Raw genomic sequence first — 18,789 nt, 5'->3', positions numbered from 1 at the left:
AACTCAGCCAGTGGTCCCCTAAAGTGTTTGATGGGTGTAGCTTCCTGGTTATACAGGAGATTCCCTCTGTGTACTGGAATGTGTGCCACTTATGACCTCCACCTGGGAGTGAAGGATAAGGTCATAAAAGTCCCAAGCTGCCGTGTCACCCAGCCTGACCTCATACTGAACCCACAGTAAAACTAACATGAGCCAAAATACATTTACCTTACACTAGCCCCACCTAGTGGGCACTACATGTGGTTAGGGTATCCATCAATCTCAGAGTTAGGTTTTAACTGTGAGTATCACCACCTGTCACATTTCTTTCAATCTCCAACAGGGCCCCTCTAGAAACCTCATCCCTTAAGGCTGATATCATTAGAAAGGAATCGCATAGTCAAATATGAACTCCAAGAAAAGCAATTTTCTAAACTGTAGCCATCAGCAAGAAGGGTGGGAGTGGCAGTATGTATGAAGCCAACTGGAGTCACCATGCCTACCCTGTATCATTCTCCCACCAAATATAGAACGCTCAATAGTGTCCTCCCAACCACTGCGCCCCCCCCCAGAAAAAAAAAACCTGTATCACACACTGGAAGTGTACGCACCACAGTGAGGCCACAGTGCCTGACGTGTTAGCATTGTTTTACTGGGTGTACTTGTGTAGCCAATAAAGATTTTCAATGTTTGAGCCCACCGAGTTGCCAGTTTTATGTCAACGTAAAAAGTTCTGTGGAACCCTAGGGTTCATCCAGAGGCTGCTAGTTCTTCGAGATGTGCTAATGAACTTACCATTTAATGGTGCCGCAGATTACTGGGGCCAATGCCTCTTGGCAGAACCAGCTGCATGACACCAATAATCTTTTTAGCGGTCGTTAAGGGGGAACATTTTTCTCCACCGACCACCAATTTAAGGGACATTTGTCCCATTGACACTTAAGGAAGCTCTGGCAAAAACCAGTTCACTGATAACTGAAAATTTCAAGAGTTCCTCTGGGGTAAAAAGGTTGAGAAAGGCTGTGCTAACTCTTAATGGTCTGTGGAATAAACTTCTGCTTGTGTATTTATTTATAGATTCATTTTTAATGAGCATCACCCATGTCTATGCTCCTACACAGAGATAAATAATCTACAATAAACAGAAAATGTGGAAAATACAAAATCGCATGTAGCGCTTCTCATCAACATTTATGCCACTGTAAACTAGCTAGTACTAAAAAACCCTATAACACAGTCAAGAATGTTCCATTGAGTCATTAGAATGTTCCGTATTTCATTTCCCAGTAATCCCTCTCCCTTATCACACATCAGTGATAGGCGAGTAAAACATTTTGTTAAATAGGATTCATTTATTTGCATTATCAAAAATTGTACATTCAGCTTTGGAAGTAGACAGGAACCTCTGAGCAGGCTTGGAAACAAACAAGACGCTTCTAATTATTTGTCTTCACCCCCCTCTTTCGATAGCAAGCATAATGCTGCCGTCGAAAAATGTACAGGAGCTTAATGTATTATTCCCTCTCATTTTTAAATGGGGAGCACAGCAATGGTACAATCTGTCAGCTTGTCACTCGGTTTTAGTAGCATATTATGCACAATTTGTGCAGATTTAGTCTAAATAGCCTAAAGTAAATCTTTTCTGTTTCATGCTCTGATGCGTAAAAAATCTGGATAGAAATGTTCACTGATGGTTGTTGAAATGAAGAAATGCATTTTGTTGATATGGAGAATGGAGTGAGTATTTGGATAATGCAGACAGCTGAAGCAATTGTTCATATTCATGCTACTATACAATTACCCTATTTGTCAGTTTCTACAGGTATAGAAAATATTTTGCATACGTAGCTTTTTCTTATTTAATTTCCAGCATCTATACATGCCTTCAACACATTATGCAGCACCGTGTGGAACCAATCAAGTTTTTTTTCACCATAAGAGCTTACAATCAAACTAAGCCCAAGAACACAAATGTAATAAATTGATATTTGTCAGCTGACCAGTCCTCAGATGTGGTGGTTGTGTTAGTTTTTTTTTTCAGGCTTTTTTATTTTATTTTCACCTGATGCTGCCAGTAAGGGCTTGTTTAGACTTGTGGTTGTAGGGGAAACATGGTTGAGTTGTTTTTGTGGACCCCCCTTCCCCCAAAAAACACATACCACCCTTCCGACAACAGTAAAATCAGTCTGTACATACAGGAAAGCATGCTTGTTATAATCACTGTAGAACCTAAGGGGTTAATCCTCTGTTGTGTAAAAAGTATGTTTGATCCTGACTTCTCTGATCCTCCCTTTTTAATGTCCACAATCTATCTGCTGATAGAACAGAGCCTTGGGGGCAAGCTGCACATGCTCAGTTTGATATTTATTGCTAGAGTTGTGTTTTTTTTCTTGGGAGAGCGCAGGTGATCAGCACAGGGCCAATCAGTACTGTCCAGACAGTCAGGGGTCATGCAGCTTCATAGGACAATCAGGAGAGAATGAAAACTCCTCCTACAAGATTAAAAATAGTGCTCAGCCGGACACTGATAGAAGTCACAAGACTGCTAACTGCTTTTGAGAAAAGGTATTTAGCCGTTTAGATTTACTAAAATAATTGCATTTCCATGTTCTGCATACTGTGGGAGACCGGATATAGTGAAAGTAGAGTTGTGGTTTAGTAACACTTTAAGCTGCAAAGGCAGTGAACAGGGGGAGCTCGTCGTGGCAAAAATTATCCTTTGTCATGTTGTGTCATAGCAGGAAAAGGAGGACCACACAGGACTGTGTGAGGAGGAAAACAGGCGCCAGGTACTGTGTGATCAGGAAGCAGAGGCAGAGAGAAAGGATCAGGAATGGGAGGAAGGAGGCTGGGGGTTGTGTGATTAAGGAGCAAAATGAGAGGACACCAGGGCCATGTAAGGAGCAGGATGAGAGGATGATGGATGTGATTATGGAGCAGGAGGAGAAGATGTTGGGGGCCAAGAGACACCCCAAACAGCTAGGAAATAACCAGGGCTCAGAATAGTATAAAATAGTCAAAAATGGAGATTAAAACTAATTTGTGTAAATATAATTCATAATCCTCTAGGACAGGGGTGGGCAACTGTGGCCCTCCAGCTGTTGAACTAAAAGCCCCATCATGCCTCTGCCTTTGGGAGTCATGCTTGTAACTGGCAGTTTTACAATGCCTCATGGGACTTTTAGTTCTACAACAGCAGGAGGGCCATAGTTGCCCACACCTGCTCTAGGATGTCCCCATTAATTAGTGGGTGCCATTTCCAACAGAGTGCACATCATGTGCCATGTACACATTCCTTGAACATTCATTCCCAAAATGTGAGTAGGTTGTTTACTTGGAAACCTAGGTCCAGAATCTAAGGAAGCAGCTGGCAACACTGAAGCATCAAAAAAAAAAAAAAAAAAAAAGTGTGGACCTAACCTGTCAGGTGCTGGCAGGGACCAATACAGAGTTGGGTGGAGATATGGAGGTGCAGGCACGAGAGCAAAGCATTAGGGTGGCCAGTCCTGAGCTGACACATCCCAATACTTTTCCCTCTAGCCAAACTGTCCAAATAGATACTCCTGGTTGTGTGATGTTGGAGATATCAGTCAAGAAGTGTCAGTACTAGAGCAGTGTGACTCCTCTATCCTTGTCCCCATCCTCACTGGAGGAGTTCTTCACTGGCAGCTAAAGGAAAATAAACAGATTCTGTAGTAGGGTAGTCAATTATTAGGACAGAGCAATAAGACCGTGATCGCCAAACATTTTTTTTTACAGGGCACTCAGGTTCAGCACATTGCAGATCAGATGGACAGATTTGGACTGGGGAGGACCCAACTGTCATGTTATATATTGAAACCAACAGCAAATTTAGAAGAGGACTGTTTAATTTCTAAAACAGACTTTTGAGGTACCTTAGGAATGTCACAATATACAGGTTGAAACAAGGGGGAACACCCCTAATTACATTTTATTGTTCCAAATAAGTACAAACATGGACAATTACATAAAATCCCACACATTCCCAGCCCTCAGAGTACACAGAATTCATAGATATAACCATAAGCCCATTCATAACAGAAGATGAACCCTCCACCAGTATGATAAACACAAAAAGGTAAGTATCCCTTGACTTGTTTCATGGAAAATTAAACCATCTTCCTCAGGAGGATAAATACGAAGGACCTAGTGCTGTGCTTTTAATCCTAAAATGGTAAAGGAAAAGAAGATAATTAAAGGAGATGATGCCAAGTACAAACATTAATTCCATATAGATGTAACTTATTAGCAATGATTACAGAATGCCATACATACAAGGGACAAATCCAAGGCGAGGGGACCATGGGAAACTAAAGAGAAGCCCCTCAAGGACATGGGTCTCAACATCCAAGACATATATGACACCAAGCACCTCCCATGTGTGGGTGCAGTGGGCAGAAAAGACAGGAACCTCACAGGAGAGGGAGGGAGCAGCAGCACAGGAGCCAAGGGTCTTAAAAAAAAAAAAAATAAAATAATATACCCAAAGTTGCCTTTAAATGGACTCTCCCCATATGTAATAACATTATGAAATACAAGACTTCTTATTTTGGCAGGTACCTATAATATTATTTCCAGAGATGCTAATTTAGTAGGGGCAGCTGTTCACAATATCCCCCCATAAGGATTGATGACAGGCTTTACAGCACCCACCCTAAACTAGCCAGAGGTAGAGAAAAAAAAAAAAAAAAAAAAAAAAGGGAAGGGAGTGTATGTAGCATAAAGTACCTGGTAGCCATAAGTAGCAGGGCCTCCTCCCATGGCACCAATCCAGTCACATCCCCACATGCAGCAGCCCCCACTCATATCCCTCATTCGGGGTGTGCTGGTCAACTGACCGGCGTCTGACATCACCCCACCTAAGTGTCACTATAGCATATGCACAGGGTCCCACCCACAGCCCCAGATGAGACCTGCCCAGAAGAGCAAGCACACCCCACTTGAAATAGCCACAAACTCTGCGTGCCCCAAGCAAAAATGGCCACCACGCATGCGCCCAGCCCAACAGGACCTCCACCAAGCAAGTGCGCCCACACATGCACAAGACAACCAGGCCAAAGTGATCCTAGACGATGGAGAGTAGAGGAATTCCACCCCACAGGAGGATCCCCATAGGGTGAGCCCACCACTGCCCCCTCCCCTCACAGAGACCGCAATACTGCCAGTAAAGAGTCCAAGTTTAGGGAGATGCCTGATAGGTCTAATTGGTCTTTGAACACCTGCACATCACAGAAAGTGGGGAGCCCCAGCTGCAGCATCTGCCCAAGGGTGTCCCAGCCATCCATTAGGGGGATCCCTCCACTCATCCCTGTCAAGTCGTCCCATCCCTACAGAGAAAAAAAAAACAAAAACACACATCTACTTGTTACAACATGAATGTACACTATATTATCATAGATCTGTGCAGTCTAAAAGTGAAAAAGACAAAATAAAGACGGAAAAGGGAAAAGAGGCGAAAGATTAACAAAGGGGGAAGGCGGGGGGGGGTAAGAGGAAACAAACACTAAATATATAGTTTTTCATTAGAAATATATGATATGATAGTAATACATTTAAATCAGGTTTTTTGGTAGCTCCCAATGGACATCGATAAAGGACATTTCTAATTAACCTGCCTTGATCTATATATTTTTCCCCCTAATAAGGCTTAAACGCTTATGCTGTTTTGTGAAATTTAGGTATGACGGGACACATCTTTTTGGTTGACTCAAAACCTTGTTTTCACAAAGATTTTCTATCACCCCAAGACGTTTGCAACTGACTATGCCTTTGCACTTACTGTAAAATGAAAGCTATGCCTAACTGTTATAGCAGAACATTGATAGGACAGAAGCTTCAGAACAGGATACAGACTCTTCAAATGGTCAATTTATTGAAATCCAACCAAGGCAGATAATAAATAATTGCATATTTACAAGCAGTGGTGTATTTTGGTTTTGTGCTGCCCTAGGCAAGACTAAAAATCTTGCACCCCCTGCATCTAAATTTGCCCAACCCCTCCCTGTTTAAGATCCACCCCTTTATCTGTAAACTCCACCTCTTCCTATTAGAGCTCTGCCCATCGACAATGATGGGACGCTATTCCTCCCATTGACAACGGTGGGGCATTATTCCTCCCACTGACATAAATGCAGCATTATTCTTCCCACTGACACCAAAGAGGGGGCACTATTTCTCCCACACCGACATAAATGATGGGGCACTATTCCTCCAACTGACAAATGATGCAGCATTGTTCTTCCCACTGACACCAACGATGGTGCCCCATCATTAGTGTCAGTGTGGGAGGAATAATGCGCTCTCATTGGTGTCAGTGTGGGAGGAATAGTGCCCCCTCAGTGTTAGCGTGGGAGGAATAGTGACCAGTGATGGGGCACTATTCCTCCCACACTGACACTAATGATATTTACATTGCTGTGCTGATGCCTGCACGGGCTCCCCCCCCCCCCCCCTATCCACAACTAGCATACCCGGGCAGCTGCAGCACTACTGCTGCTCTGCCTAGATCCCGGTCACACTTATCTGATCAGCTGTCTTCCTTCTCTGGCCACTCTTCACCAGCTCCGGCTGGTCTCTCACTCGATCTTTGTGCTGCCGCTTGGCTCCTCCTTCCCAAGCCCCGCCTCCTCACCAGTGATTTGCTGCCTGTGTGCCTTTCCTGAGCTACAGATCCAGCGGCCAATCACCGGTGAGGAGGCAGAGCTTTCAGAGGGAGGGAAGGCTTCCATAGGCTGCCCAGTGAGCCTGGGGGTGTGGCCAGATAAGGGGTGGCATGTCATCCCGCCCACATCGTCAAGATCCAAGAAAATGAAGACATCGGACGAACACCCTCTGCACCCCTCCTCCAGCAGCGCCTCATGGACCGGATCGAAGTGGAACATGGAGTCATGGACACAGGTAAGACACAGAAGCCCGTCCCTTTCCCACAGAAGTGTCCCATTTGTGGGAAAGGGGGGACGGACGCTGCCCCCCATAAAAGCGCCGCCCTAGGCAAACACCTTGTTTGCCTTGCAGCAAATACACCCCAGTTTACAAGGACTGTTGAAAGCAATTTCAAAATCGGCTTTATACCTAATACAATTGTTTGCTTGATGGTCTTCAGATTCCTTTTGCCTTATGAGTGGTAAATCTGCGAGTGACTGAATTACATTTGATTTAGCACTATAAATTTACCAGCAGAATCTTGTTTTATGTCAATGTTTTAATGACTTCCAACTCAGCACTTTTTTGTTGTATTACCCATCTTTTTGGAACAAAATAGAAAGACCAATTGAACATTAGCGGCATTAAATACTTGTTCAAATCTCCTTAGCGCTTGTTCTTCAAAACATGAATTAAAGGGCTTTTTAGATGCATCTGTACAAACAAACATCAGTTTGTGTACTTTAAACAGATTCAAATAGATCTTTACAGCAAAACACTTTCATGACAATCATGACAAAACTTTGAATCACTGAATTCTCTTGAACCATTTTCCTTCGGTGTCTGGAATATGATCTTACTATACTTCACAATGTTTTCTGCTACTTTGACTGCAAAGTAAACACCTAACAATTGTAACAGGACTCAAAAGTTTCTCTACTGGTATCAGAAGTCTGGAGAAAGCGCCAGTTTTTCTCCAATTACCTTCTTTTAACTGAAACACTGTTGCTGAAACTGCATTCTCAGACACATTGGTTTGCATTGTGAAAGGACTTAAAAAGGACAAAAAACTACAGTTCTTTATAGGGGAGCATTCTGCAGACCCTCTCAATATTTCAAAGGCATTTTTCTGGTTTTGAATCCCCTAATCAAACACACCATCTTTATTTCTCAAAAAATCAAATGGTTTACCTTTCTCAGCAAATCCCTCTATAAATGCTCTATATAGTTGTTAGTCTGGTTGAGAAGAAAAAAAAAAAAAAATGTATAATCGTATACCCATAGTTGATCCAGAGGAAGGCAAAAAAAACCCTCAGCAAAGCACGGTCCAATTTGCTCCTGCAGGGAAATGAAAAATTCCTTCCTGATCCCCCTAGAGGCAAAAATCAGATAAAACCTGGATCAACTTTAACTGGATACGAACACTTTTTTTATAGGTACATTCTGTGTATCCAAGAAAGAATCCAGGACTGGGGGGAGTACTGGGAGAGGGGAGGAGGGGGAGGGAGAGAGAAAAGGGTAGAGGGATAAAAACGCTCTATAGGAATAAGAAAGAGGAAGGGAAGGAGGAAGAGGGAGACGGTAGGAAAAGAGTAAGATGGAAGAAATCCAATATATAACCTATAATGTAAAAGGGTTAAGCTGCCCAGGAAAGAGATTCAGGTTATTTAAAGAACTTCAACATAGAAAATCCTCAGTGGTATTCTTGCAGGAAACATCTAGAGATAGAGTCGAAGGTTAGACTGAAGACTAGACATTTTCCAACATGGTTCTATGCGGATTCACCAACTAAAAGAGCAAAAGGAGTTGCTATAGGCTTCGCAAAGAATATAAGGTTCGAGGTGGAGGAGAGATTAACGGATCCGGAGGGGAGGTTTTTATTTTTGAGAGGTAAACTTCAGGGAATTGAGTGTACAATAGCAAATATATACAGCCCAAATAAGAGACCAGAGAGGTTTTTGAGAGAAGTGCTGAAGAGATTGATGGATTTTAAAAGTGGGTGTATGATAGTAGCGGGAGACTTTAACATCTGCATGGACCCACGGATAGATACCACTTCCTCTGTGAGGAGGGAAGAAAGCAAATCCTTGAGAATGTTAAAGAAATTGATGCACGAGTGTCAGTTGGTGGACATCTGGAGAATTAGGAATATGAAGGAGAGAGACTATACTTTCTTTTCGCACGTACATGAGACTTATTCTAGATTAGATTACATATTAGTAGAACATCGAGTGATAGAGTCGGTGGTAGAAGTAAAAATTGAAGGAAGCACCCTGTCGGATCATGCCCCAGTTGCTATGAAGTTAAGATGGGGTAGAGAAGGGAGAGAAGGTTATGTATGGCGGTTGAATGAGGCACTTCTCATGGAGGAAGAGATTGGTCAAAGAATTGAGAGAGAAATTGAATGGTTTTTTTGATGAGAATGAAACAGAGGATGTGTCGGTTGCAACGGTGTGGGAAGCACATAAAGCTTACATCAGAGGTCTACTTATTGCAATGGGGGCAAAAAAGAAAAAAGAAAGGAGAGAAAAGATAAATAGATTATTAAATGAAATATATGATCTTGAACAGGTGCATAAAAGGGAAAGAACTAAGGAGATAATGCAGAGGTTAATAAAGAAGAATTAGAGAATGTAATGGAGGAGGAAAAAAGAAGAGTCTTTAATAAAATAACAAGTGAAAGGTATAGATGGGGAGATAGGCCGGGAAAGTATTTAATGAGAACTTTAAAGAAAAATAGAAATTATATTGAGAAAATAAGAAACCCCAAGGGGGAATTTTTAAATATTCTAGCAATATCCTTGGTTGAGTGTACAGAGTCCTATAATGAGTTGTACAATATCATACCTCAGGATACGTTCAGGAAAACGGAAACAGTAAATAGAGAGAAAAGAAAGACATACCTAGAGGAGGCAGGCCTACCGAAATTAAGAGAAACACAACTGAACTCTCTAGAGGCAGAAATAACCACAGAGGAAATAAAATTAGCATTAGAAAGCATGGCGGGAGGGAAAAGCCCAGGTCCGGATGGATATACGGCCAAATACTATAAAAAATATAAAGAGCTTTTAATTCCCAAAATGAAGATTTATATGAACGCCTTGGGGAACGGGATGAAGATAAGGGGAGAGTCTTTACAGGCGAATATAGTATTGATACAGAAAGAAGATAAAGATCCCTCACAATGTGCGAGTTATCGTCCCATAGCGCTGCTGAATGTAGACACTAAAATATATGCAAAGTTTCTGGCAAATAGACTGAAAGAGCTGATGCCGGAGTGGGTACATGGAGACCAGGTGGGGTTTGTCTCGGGAAGAGAGGGTAGAGATAATGCTCTGAGATCACTGTTGCTTATACAGGAGGGCAAAAAAGGGAAAACCCCAATGATACTGATGTCGATAGATGCCGAGAAGGCATTCGACAGAGTGAGTTGGGGTTTTATGATGGACACTCTGGAAGCATTGGGAGTGGGAGATAGAATGAGAGGGTGGATTGGAGAGTTGTATAGAGGGCCTACCGCTACCATAATGGTAAATGGAGGAAGATCAGAGTACTTTAAGATGTCAAATGGTACAAGACAGGGATGCCCATTGTCCCCACTGCTATACGTGTCACTGGAGCCCTTACTGTCCATGATTAGAAAGAACATAGACATAAAAGGAATAAAGATAGGTGATAGAGAACACAAGGTAGTGGCCTATGCGGACGACCTGATGTTTTATGTTGGAAACCCTAGATCACTTCCAAATTTAATGAAAGCATTGAGGGAGTATGGAGACCTGTCGAACCTGAAACTTAATCCGACAAAGACCGAAATCTTAAACATAAATCTCAAAAACAGTGAAAAAGAAAGACTACAAGAGGAATTCCCTTTCCTTTGAAGAGACAAAGAATTAAAATATCTAGGAATAAAATTATCAACCTCAAATAAAAACCTTTATAAAGCCAATTATATAATATTATTAAATGAAATTAAGGAGGAGCTGAGGAGGGTGGGAAATGGAAATCCATCGTGGATAGGTCGTATAAATTTGATAAAGATGGTAATTGTCCCCAAAGTATTATATAAATTTCAAATGATCCCAATCAAACTCCCAGAGGCATATTTTAAAGAACTGAAGAAAATGATAATAAAATGTATATGGAGGAATAAAAAGCCTAGAATAGGGTATGAAACGTTAACTAGAAGTAAAGAAAGAGGACTGGGGGTACCAGATTTTAGGAGATATTACAAAGCGGGGATTATTGCAAGAATCTTCGATTGGATTCATAATCCGGAGAAAAGTTGGGTCAAAATTGAGAAAACACTGAGTGGAATAAGTTTGAGTAATAGTATCTGGGTGCCTGCACAACACAGAGAATTAGAGGAGAGCACAAGCACGTACACTTTTATTGTTTTAAAAGAATGGGATTTATTACATAGACAAAAGGGGTGGGTTTTTAATTCACAACCAATACCACTTAGGAACACAAAATATTTCATCCCGGGTATGGATAGTATAGCAGGGAAATGGATTATAAAACAGGAGGCGCAATTGAGAGATATAATGGTAGGAGAGGAAATTGGGTCATATAAGGATATGGAGGAAAGAAAGGGTGAAGTCTTTAATAAGATGGATAGATTAAGATATTACCAACTGAACTTTTTGAAAGCCTTCCAAAACCTATAAGAACTAGAAAAGACTGGAATCCATTTGAGAGAATTTTTGAGTCACGGGGAAATGGTTGACATGGAACGGCAAAAATACATAAGATATTAATGGAACTTGATACACACAAAATTAATGCACATAGAGAAATGGGAAAGATATGGGAAGAAAAATAGAGGAGGAGAAGATGTTCACATTAATTCACGAAAATATTAGTATGAAAAGAAGTGGAAATAAATTATAAATGTTTGAATAGATGGCACATTACCCCTTACCTGGAGCACAAGATGAATACGGAAATTTCACAGATGTGTTGGAGAGATTGTGGAGAGGTGGGCACGTGGTATCATATGTGGTGGGAGTGTCCAGAAATACAGGTGTTCTGGCGAAGGATAGTTTACTTGATAAGGAAGATTACTAAAATCAATATAGGATTAGACCCAGAATTATGCCTCCTCCATATCTCAGAACTCCCAGTGAAAGTATATAAGAGGTCAGGGATATGGTACTACTTAACCGCAGCAAAGAGCTTGATACCCAGGTACTGGAAGAAAAGAGGTGCCAACTGAGGAAGACTGGATGGGTAGAGTAAACCAGATTTCTGGGACAGAAAGATTGTATTATATGCACGAGGATAAGTTGGAGATGTACAATAAAAAATGGAAAGGATGGGGAGAATATAAAGAAATGGCGAAAAAGGTGAGGAGATAAGGTCCTGGGTAGTCGGTTTAGAATTGGATTTAAGAATAACAGAATCATATGGAGTAAATGAGAGAAGAGAGAATATGGAGCGTGGGAAGGTGAGGGAGGGAAGGGAGGGGACGGGGAGAAGGAGGGGGGGGGTATTTGGGAGGGGGGGATGGTATGAAAAGAAAGCCATATATAGGAATAAATTTTATAAGGAGAAAATATGTTTTTGATAAATATTTTAATAGATATGTTGAAATGACTTGTATATGGATTGAAAATCAATATTTATAAAAAAAAAAAATCCAGGACTTTAAAGCAATTTACTGAGTTGGCCAGAACCAACTCTGGGGGAGTCTATTCCACATTGTCACAACTCTCACTGTGAAGAAACCTTTCCGAGTTTTGAGATTAATTTTCTTCCAGACTTAAAAGAGTGCCCCCTTGTCCTCTGATGACCTCAGGGCGAATAGCTCTACACAGTTCAGGGGGAGGTCATAGAACGTATTGATATTTATTTAGGGAAGGATTGCGCATGTATGAGAAGCGCTGTGCTTTGTGAATGGCCCGTAGTCTTGAGGGACCTGTCACGTGTCCCACAAGACTAAGAGGGGGCGGGGGGGTGACAACTCCGTGAAAGTGGGTACCTGTCCCCAAAAGGTCCACAGTCTGGTCATCTGCTGTACCATGTCCACAGTCTCTGGTCATCTCCTGTACAGTGTCCGCATTCTCTGGTCATTTACTGTACCATTTCTGCAGTTCATTGGTTCAGAATAGTTTTCCTCCTCCAAAATCTAGGTGCGTCTTATGGAGAGGAAAATATGGTACTTGTTTCACAACTGTGGCGTAAGGCTACTAAGCCAAAGTTTTACATGGACATGGAAGAGTGGAAATGGAAAATTAGAAATTCTGTGCAATTCAAAGTTTGTTTGTGAATGCAATTGATATTCCAGCATGGTCTTCTAAAGTGACCCAGCTTCTCTCAAAAGAAGCAAATGACATTTCCTGTCTGCTCTGAAACTATCATTGTCTCATCAAAATTTAGTGTGGCTATACAAGTGTCATTCTTTTGTTTACCATTTTTAACAGCCAAACTATCAATGTGCTGATTGGCTAGTTTGTATATATTGATTTTTAAAGACAAATCACTGTACAGCATTTTCTAAGCTTTGCTTCTGAGCTGCTACTGCAAGAGATGTTGGGTCTAAAAATGTAAATTTCATTACAAAAGCTGTAAACATGGCAGCTGGATTTTCTGCAACTCCCATAACCATTCTATATGCCTTTTCAAACTTTTTCATAGACTTAAATGGATTATGACTACTTGAAATGTGTAAGTAATCAAGAATGCCTACAGTAATGTTTTCTCCACTACAAAAAATTATGAATTGCCTAAATCTGACTCCGTGCAATGTATAGTCTCTCCTTGATCTGTTACTATTGGTGATTTGAATCATTGGTGGTAATGACTTTGCAGTCGCAACTTAAAGCTTACTTTTATCTGCTCATTTGTTAACTTGAACCCAAGTAATTCAAAGAAGTCTCCAACTTATGAGAATGATTTTTTTATAAATGCAAAGTCTGACAATTTTCATCCACTGATTAAAGATTTTAAGATGACGCTTTGCAGATTTGTTGAATAATTTTCTCTTAACCACTTTTTCTTCAGAGGATTTACCCCCCCCCCCTTCCTGACCAGGTCATTTTTGCGACACGGCGCTGTGTTATTTTAACTGACAACTGTGCAATCATGCAACGCTGTACATAAAAGAACATTTATGCAATTTTTTTCCCCACAAATATTTCTTTTGGTGGCATTTGATCATTGTCCCATTGGTGGACAGTGAACTACACTATTCAAGTCTGGGACCACAGTACCGCCAGCAGGTTTCTAGTTCCTGACAATGGATCTCTCAGTCTTTGGAGGAAAAGCCTGGAAGTAGACATTAATTCCGGCAAACGCGGTGACGTCATTTCCGGCGTGGGGGCCATATTGGAACACCCTGTGTATTACCCATGCAGTACACCCATAGCATGTGGTAGGAGGCTGGAATATTCGTCCTTTTGTGAGTAAAAATCTATTTTATAAACTTATTAAATCGAATAAAATTACTGGTTGCACTATGGAGGGTCTCTGCTTGTGTCTTACTATGACCCTGGGAGGAGCTGGCTGCTAAACTGGTGGACGCTGGAGGTGGAAGGCGTTATCTAGAGAGTGATCCATACTGATAGGATCATGTGATCCTGAAAGCGTGCTGGCCCCTTGGGGTCTAAGAAAGGAGGTGAGGGGGCATTTTGGCCGTTAAGTATTGTCATGTGTGAATCACGCACACTGCACATTTTTGCATGAAGAGTGGAGTGTGAAGCTCATCATTAAGCACTGCATCATCAGCATTATTAGTTTTGGACTTCTCGTATTTGAATTTTTTTGTGCACTATATGTGTGTGACCAATGTATTATATATACACGATATGTTATTATATATGATATATTTTTCACTTTTGCACGAGATATTCCCCATGAGGGAATACATGCATGACACTGTATATGTATTGAGTATTTTGGATTTATTCGGAGGGGTATATTGAGTTTATATTGTATCACGCATTTATTAGATATTTTATTAAAAAGCGCTGCACTTTTATATTTTTGTACTATTTGATCACCTCTGCATTTTTTTTGCGTGTAAATTGGTTTAAGTGAAAGTTATAGCATCTACAAATGGCAGTATATATACACACTGGAATTTTTATTTATTTATTTATTTTTTTTAATAGTAATGGCGGTGATCAGCGACTTATAGCGGGACTGCGGCAAGCATTCTGACACTGGGTAGGAGATGACTAACTGCCACTAACATCCCCAGCGACAATAGAGTGTCAACAGGGGCAGACTGACCATTTGGAAACTCGGGCACTACCCGAGGGCCCGGGGTCAGTAGGGGGCCCCATGAGATGCCCCTGGTACCTTTTTCATAGGCTTTTGAGTTTGGGCAAGGACACAGGGGCCCCATGATCCCCTATTGCCTGGGGGCCCCATAAGTTGTCAGTCCGTCCCTGAGTGTCAGTGCTTTTTATTAGCACTGATCACTATTACTAATGACACTGGGCAGGAAGGGGTTAACATCTAGGGCAATCAAAGGGTTAACTGCTTTTTACGAGAGAGCTTTACTTGACAGAGAACCAAAACAGCATTACTAACAGGGGAGAGACCTGTGTGCTGTGCATGTGACAGGAGAGAGACCTGTTTTTACAAACGCCAAGACCATGCACAAAAAAGCCTGCCTACAATTTGCCAGGGCCCATGCGGACTACTCTGGAGTGATGAGACCAAGATAAAATGTTTTTGAAACTGATGGCTTTAAAACTGTATGGTGTCGCAAAGGTGAGGAGTACAAAAAAAACTGCATTGTGCCTACAGTGAAACATGGTGGTGGTAGTGTCCTTCTGTGGGGCTGCATGAGTGCTGCTGGTGTCAGGAAGATGCATTTCATTGATTGTGTCATTGTGTATTGAAAGAGAATATGCTACCATCACTCCGTGCCCATGGTCATCGTGCATGTTTCCAACATGACAATGATACAAAATACACATCTAAAGCCACTGATGCATTTCTAAAGAAGAAGAACAGGGTAAAGTGATTCAGTGGCCAAGTATGTCTCCTGGTCTGAACCCAATCGAACACCTATGGGGAATTTTTAGAGACAAGTTGAGCATCACTCATCCAGCATCCAGGCTCTAAAAAAAAAAGGTAGTTCTTGAAGAATGGAAAAAAAGATTGATGTTGCAATATGTCGCCAACTTGTTAATTCCATGCCTAGGGGCTGTGCTTACAAGTCATGGAGGCAACAATACTAAATGGAGTAGTATTATAATACAGGATTTATATAGCGCCAGTTTGCTCAGCACTTTACAATATAACGGGAGACAATACAGCAACAATACAGTTCAATACAAGAGGGTTAGGAGGGCCCTGATCCTGGGGGCTTACAATCTAAGAGGGAGGGGCTAGTGGTACAAAAGGTTATAACTGTGGGGGATGGACTGGTAGGAGGAATAGAAGATTCAGTTATTAGCTGAAGGTGGGATAGGCTTCCCTGATCACCTAAAAGTGGGCAGAGAAGGCAATAGTCTGATGGTATTCAATTTTACTCAAATTCGTTGATGAAAAAAGATGTAATCCAAGTTATATTAACCCTACTTAAATGGAATGAACTAAAAATGTTCTAGAAAACTAAGTTGTCGAAATTTTGGAAATTATTCTTGTGTTCATTGAGATTGATTAAAATCCTACTTTTCGAAAAAGAGGCACTCATTTTTGCTGAGCACTGTACAGGATTTTGCGCAGCCCTGCAGCAGTAAGTCTGCTAGGGAAGAGGGAAAAGGTGTTCAGCATTGTTGTATCATTCTCATCCAGGTCATCTTCTATGGACTGAATTTCTGGCAGAAACCGTTTAGTTTCTGGCCTCTAGCTAGCCCCTGCATTAAACCTATCTGTATGTAATTCAAAGACTTCTGCATTAAAAACATTCTCATAAGATGGAATGTCTGACAATTTTCATCAACTGATCAAAGATTTTAATATTAATCTTTGCAGATTTGTCTAATGTTCTCTTAAGCATTGTTGTATCAATCTCTAGATCACATTCTATTGTCTGAATTTCTGGCACAAAAATGGTCTAGCTAGCCCCTGCATTAGAATTTACAGAAATTCTATCATTTACATCATTCTATAGTTCAGACAGCTGAATATTTTTTACTTGAATTTAATCTTTTATCAGTCAAAAACTGACAATTGGCAAATTCACAATTGACATGCCATGACTGTCTTATTCACTACACAAACCTTTTTTGTAGGAACCTCAAAAATCAGTTAAAAACCTTCATTTCACCACTTCTTGTTCAATATCTATAAAGCAAAAACTAGATTTATCTGTCTTAATAGACTTATGATGTATAGACAGTATATGTAGCCCCAAAGCGAACCATGCTCAGTCTTAGGAGACAGATTTTCTTGCTGAACTAGAGAATGTAAACTAGAATTAAAAATTATGTATTCTTGGCTAGGAAAGTTTTCCTTCATGTAAAATGCAGCTTCTCCATTGGCAGGAAACTTTACATCACCAGGGGATAGCGGTTTCACACATTTTTTACCAATCTTGCGCTAGGTTCCGTCAAGGCTTTTAACTGAAATTTGTATTTCTTCTGAAATCTTGACTTCAAGACTTAAAGTTGACCACCTCACAAAAAGGGGGGGGGGGGGGGGGGGAAGTAAAATAAATATACCTGGAGAAAAAACAAAGAAAAACAAAAAAAAAAAAACAAAACACCATACCCTTTTAGAGGAGCTAGCTTTCCAGCCTAGTTACCACAAAAACTGAACTATTCCCAGAGTATAATTACCTTGAATGTGTCAAAACTGGGGGAGGGAAATGCAATGCATGTGTGCATCTATACACAGTGATCACAAAAATTAGAGGATAGTTGGATGGTACAGTGATTAAAATGTATTCCTTAATCAAATATTATATCAAAATACAGAGTATAGCATCAAGTCAATTTAACCCCCTCTGCTACTTAACTGACCAGATCAAAGCCCAGGAGTTTATCAGTTTCAGCTGCTTTGGTGTTAATGAATTTAACAGGTGCACTAGATGGGCAACAATGAGAGGACCCCTAAAACAGGAATGGTTTTACAGGTGGAGACCACTGACATTTTTTCCCTACTTATCTTTTATGACTTTTTTCACTAGTTTTGCATTTGGCTAAGGTCAGTGTCATTACTGGTAGCATGAGGCCATCCCTGGACGTTACAGAGGTTGCACAAGCAGTTTAACTCCTCCAGGATGGCACATCAATATGTGCCATTGCCGGAAGTTTTGCTGTGTCTCCCAGCACAGTCTCAAGAGCATGGAGGAGATTCCAGGAGACAGGCAGTTATTCTAGTAGGAGTTGGACAGGGCCATAGAAGGTCCTTAACCCATCAGAACCGCTATTTGCTCTTTTATGCGAGGAACAGGATGAGCACTGCCAGAGTCCTACAAAATGAACTCCAGCAGGACACTGGTGTGAAAGTCTGACCAAACAATCAGAAACATACTTGAGGGTGGCCTGAGGGCTCGACATCCTCTAGTGGGCTTTGAGCTCATTGACCGGCATCATACAGCTTGATTGGCGGTTGCCATTGAACACCAGAATTAGCAGGCCCACCATTGGCACCCTGTGCTTTTCACAGATGAGAGCAGGTTCCTCCTGAGCACATGTGACAGACGTGAAAGGGTCTGGAGAAGCCGTGGAGAACATTATACTGTCTAACATCGTTCAGCATGACCGTTTTGGTGGTGGGTCAGTGATGGTCTGGGGAGGCATATCCATGGAGAGATGCACAGACCTCTACAGGCTAGACAATGGCACCCCGACTGCCATTAGGTATCAGGATGAAATCCATGGACCCACCGTCAGACCCTACAGTGGGTCCTGGGTTCCTCCTGATGCATGACATTGCCAGACCTTGAGAGGTAGTGTACGTAGTTCCTGGAGGATGGAGGAATTGATGCCACTGAATGGCCTCCATGCTCACCTGACCTAAATCCAATAGAACACCTCTGGGATATAAGGTTTTGGTCCATCAGACGCTGCCAGGTTGCACCTCAGACTGTCCAGGAGCGTAGTGATGCCCTGGTCCAGATCTGGGAGGAAATACCCCAGGACAACATCCATCATCTCATTAGGAGCATGCCCTGATGTAGTCAGGCATGCATACAAGCACGTGGGAGCCATACAAACTACTGAGTACTATTTTGAGTTGCTG

General features: G+C 41.5%; 1 long non-coding RNA gene across 1 annotated transcript; it reads right to left on the bottom strand.

Annotated features, from left to right (window-relative positions):
* Positions 1 to 3,899: 3,899 nt before the first annotated feature.
* Positions 3,900 to 6,297, bottom strand: LOC149462562 (uncharacterized). The gene is made up of 2 exons (XR_016312648.1): positions 5,220 to 6,297; positions 3,900 to 4,166 (listed from the first exon to the last, which is right to left on the bottom strand). It is a non-coding gene; the product is annotated as an uncharacterized LOC149462562 (long non-coding RNA).
* Positions 6,298 to 18,789: the final 12,492 nt, after the last annotated feature.

The sequence above is a fragment of the Staurois parvus genome, unplaced genomic scaffold, assembly GCF_062004578.1.
Source record: "Staurois parvus isolate SC_StPar_1 unplaced genomic scaffold, SC_StPar_1.0 ptg000173l, whole genome shotgun sequence".
In the NCBI taxonomy this organism is placed as follows: Eukaryota; Metazoa; Chordata; class Amphibia; order Anura; family Ranidae; genus Staurois; species Staurois parvus.
Note: the sequence above shows the minus strand (reverse complement) of the source record. Positions and strands in the feature narration are given on the sequence as shown.